Below are 5,060 nucleotides of genomic sequence, written 5' to 3' on the forward strand. Positions count from 1 at the left end.
GGCTCCTTTAGTTTAAGCACTTTAATCTTATATATCATTCCGGTATACGACGCTATTAGACCCATACCGCCCACACCATTCATACGAGCCCGCCAAGTTCACCGCAGGTTACGATAATGACGTCATCTACTGATAACGCCAAGAACACCGCGAACCCTCCCGACATCTACTGATAACGCCAAGTACACCGCGAACCCTCCGTCTGACGTCATCTACTGATAACGCCAAGCATACCGCAAACGACGTTATTAGACCCGGCTACTGATATCCGCTAAGAACACCGCGGCTACAAGCGCGCGTTGGAGACCCGGGGGCGAAGCTCCTCGCGGGACATACTCGGGCATTAGAGGCTACTTACGTGGGGAATCCTACGCGGAGCACTGGGAGCAAAGCCTTGGGTGACGCGGGGGCCCAGGTGGGGCGAAGCCCTAAAGGCAAAAGGGGGCCCCAAGTGGGGCGAAGCCCTAAAGGCAAAAAGGGGCCCCAAGTGGGGCAAAGCCCTAAAGGCAAAAAGGGGCCCCGGGTGGGGCAAAGCCCTAAAGGCTACATTTTGAATTTCCCGCCATTTTTCCCGCCAAAAAATGGCGCGCTCTGATTGGCTGGCGGGGGAGGGGAGGGGGAAGGGAAAAGGAGGAGGAGTGGGGGTGGGCTCAACCGCCCTAATACCTACTTTGGTATTTGTTCGATGGTAACAGGAAAATTGATTCCAGTAAAATTCAGAACGTTATGAAAATTAGGATATGAATTAATACGGTCTGTATTTCTTTCTGCTGGATACAAACAACTTACAACAGCATAAGCAAAACAAAACTGATCTGTATTTTTGATATTTATAACGGCATTTTTTGATTTAATTTCTTTGGGCAGTTCAATATATTCCGTTAGAAAAATCGTATTTGTTAATATTGATTTCCAAACTTTCAATGCGGTTGAGTGCAAATCCACTCTGACCCTCTTGAAATTCCATTAATTTATTAATTATTTTATCACTGACATTATCACGATACCATTGATATAAATCAGTCCCTAAATCTATTAAATTATTTTTTGTATTAAAATACTTAAATTCCCTAATTTGTTTATCCTCGTCAACATGTTGCTTAATAAATTCACAACACAGCACCGTGTTGACTTTAATCGTTGGATCCTTTTTTAATGCATTTAAAATTCTAGGTTTAAACAAGTAAAATGAATCGTTTAAAAATTCAAGTGGATCGGTATGTAAAATATTAATAATTAAACCGCTTCGTATTCGACTTGAAAAAGCAGATTTTCCATCTTCCCATCGAATTCGTTGACTTCGCTTTAGAGACGATTTTAATTTTTTATTTTCAGATAACCCGCCTCCCAAATAAATGTTATCCATAGATCTTAACAACTGTCTATATTTTCTCAAGTGACCGATGTTTGTTTGAAGTTTAATTTTTAGGGAAATATTAGAGTCAACGTTTAAAAGAGCATTAGACAATAAATTAATGTTCCCATTACAATAATTAATATATTTCAGTAAATCCTCATTTTTAACATTTTTAGTTTGACTTAAAATTAAAAAAATTTCTCGGATGTTTTTAACTATGTCATCACTTAAAATGTCCATATTCTAATATTATGTTTTATCGTGTTAAAATGTGCACTAAATATTTTTAACAAATTCTATGGCTACGGTTTTTGAGTTTTTATAGTTCCCAGTATCAATATTTATCTCACCCTTGCTGATGAGGCAGTACTGTTTATCCTCGAATTCTTCCAAATGTTTGTCCAGTTGCTCGAACAGTCTTCTTGGTAGAAACACCTGACATTCATCCAACTCGGCCACTAAATTGTCTCCATACTTTGTAGACACCTTTTTAATTTTCCAGACTGGATATTTTCGCCCAATTTCTAATTCTTTTAGCGGCTTCGTCGGTTTAAAAGCTAAAAGCGACTTTTCATTAATTTCGTTTAAATCCATCTCTATGAACAAACAAAAATTTTTAGAAACTAGATTTGAGATAAAAAGGTTATACTTACTAGTGCGATTTTTATAGAACTTGCGTTGTTTTTCAGAAACTAATACAGCATGACACTGGTACTCCCGACATTTCCTTTTATATGGGAAAATAAGAGAAAGGTGCGTGGAAACACCTTCATTATTACATCACGTTTACAGTAATGTCCCACCACAGAAATGCATATTCAACTCAAATGAGGTTAATTGATATATCTACATATTTACAGAGATATTAATTTACTATGCAACGCCTTTCTATTTATTGATCATATTACATAATTTAATTACAGAGGAAATTGCTATATAAATGTCTAACTACTAACTAATCGAAAAGTAAAATGATTAACTTCACAGAAGAAGAAGAAGAAGGTGATTCAATTGTTCAAATATGTGAAATGAATTTAATTACGTATTTTGTTTTAGATCGTTGCGAAGTACTGCCAAGATTTAAATTATTGTCTTCATCATCGGATGTAACGACAGTTTCCAAGATACAGTATTGTAAAAACGGAGAGTATCCATATTTCTGTATATCTAAGTTGGATATGTTTGCATCATACCAGATCTATATACGGACCGTAGAAGACGCATTTTGTGGTTCTGAAATTACTTCATGCAGTTTAATGTTTTTATTATGGAGTCCATTAAATTTATTACCAGTTTTATTGTTATGTTTAAAGTGTAAAAAACATTTATTAGAAGAAACTAATTTATATGAAGATTGGTTAAATACGTCAGTAAAATATTATAAGTTGCCCAAAGACGAACCACTAGCCCATCTAGATATAATTCACAATCATACTAAAGGTCACGTACATTGTTTTACTTGTGGCTTCGACGTTATAGACTTCGAGTGTCCTAATACAATTTACGATAACATGTTAAGTATGAAACGTAAAGGTACTTTTATATATTATCAAAATAGTTCAAATATTTTAAATACTGTTTGACACGCTGAGAACACTAAAGACAAAAGGGTAATATTTATCATAGTTTTACCAGTTGTCTACAGGTATGGAACGTACATTTGGAATTCGTAAATAAATTTTAAATTACAAATAATCATTTATGCTTTATTTTTATACATCGACATACCTCAAATGGAAGAGCAACAAATTTTGCTTAAGAAACCTTTAAAAATTAAAATGTCATAAAAATATAATACGTTCTTTTAGATAATTTTTCATAAAATTTAATATAATTAGCTAAATATAACATAATTTTCATTTATGATACGCTGAAGACACTAAAAAAATTTGTAACATTTTATCACGACTTTAACAGTTGTATATTTCACATAGAAATACCTCAAATGAGAGAACAAAAAACATTTTTTCTTAATCCTTCAAAAATTGAAATGTTCTTAAAAATATAATACGTTATTTTTTTAGTAAACATAAATGAGAATTTTCATAAAATGTAGTCTCCTCACTTTGTAAGGAGACAATAATTCATAATTCTTTCCAAAATAATTAGCTAAACATCGGTAATTACTATCACAATGTATCTAACATTTTGTCTTAAAAAAGGACAATCTTTATTGCTATTGAATATTCCACTATTCGAATCCGTTGAATTTTTCTTAAAATTTGTCTTAAAATGTAGTATCCTCACTTTGTTTCAATAATAGATAATAATTTATAATTACTTCCAAAATAATTAGCTAAACATTGGTAATTACTATCACAATTTATCTAACTTTTGTCTTAAAAAATGACAATCTTCATTGCTATTGAATATTCCACTATTCGAATTGAGTTAAGATAAAATATAACGTAAAATACAATATGATTTTGATATTCAAATATAAAAGAAGTATATAAAGATTCTATTTACTTACATACATATTCAAGATAATTGTTATACTTCATAAAACTTTGATTCCAATAGAAACACTTATCTGTATATATACACAAGACATTTTTTTGAAAGTCAAACGTATTGCACTCAAATAGGCTCATTAGTTTGCATAGAGAATGCAGATACTTTCCAAAAAAATCTAAATTAAAGTTAGTTGCTACTATACATTACTTTAAGTAGTTTAAAAAATATTTCCTTTCTAAACCACACATCGGAAATTAAAAGAATCAATGGTGGCACCTGCAAAGGCATTACATAATATATTTTAGACGGCCGGCGTATCGTTTTAGGTCACTGCCGGGGCCGGTACCGCGTTCTCCGGCCGCGAACCGTCTCGTGAAAGGTAGCCCTCGCTTGAGCTAGCGCTGTGCTGTACCCGTGCATTATATAAATATAGGGTGGCTCAAATAACGAAGATAATTTATTGATGAACCTATTTACCACAAATACATCTTCTTCAAAATCTAAATGACCCCTCTTCGATGGAATCTGCCTCGAAATAACCCTTCTTTGCGGGAATCTGCCGCGAACCCCTCCCTTTTTTTACATCTTCTTTAAAGGACCCCTCCTAGCGGGAATCTGCCCGGAACCTCTTCTTTTTTTACATCTTCTTCGAAATCTAAAACCCCTCTTCGCGGGAAAATGACACATCTTCGAGGCAATCTGCCCTGAACATCTTCTTCACCCCTAAATTATGTAAATTGAGGTGGATCTCCTTTTGCTTATCTACTCCCAATTTCTTTCACTTTACTCAAGACGTCTCGCAACAGCTGATATTTAGGCTGGTATAGGGATTTTGAGTAGACGTAGACGTTTTCAAATTTGGCCCCATTCGGATGAAATAGAAGCGATAATATTACGTTGGTCTTCCCATAACCACTGGGTCCACATACGATACATCTAAACGAATTCGGCAGCAACGAACCATGTCTGCCTACAATAACAGGATTTTCATCAAGATCCAAGTTTTCTATTGGTAGCGTCCGCTCTTGTTGAACTACCTTCATGGTTTGAAGTCATCCATCAAGCTACTTCCTATAAATACAGGTGTCTCTATCGGCTTACATAATTTCTAATGCCGCTGCGATACGGTGAAGGTGTGTTAAATTCGTTAATAGATAAACTACCATTTGAATTACATATTCCTGACGGATATCAATTCTGCGGACCAGGTAACTAAAGTATATAATATTAATAATAAATTTAATTA

This window comes from Anoplophora glabripennis, unplaced genomic scaffold (assembly GCF_000390285.2).
Source record: "Anoplophora glabripennis isolate ALB-LARVAE unplaced genomic scaffold, Agla_2.0 scaffold1888, whole genome shotgun sequence".
Taxonomy (NCBI): domain Eukaryota; kingdom Metazoa; phylum Arthropoda; class Insecta; order Coleoptera; family Cerambycidae; genus Anoplophora; species Anoplophora glabripennis.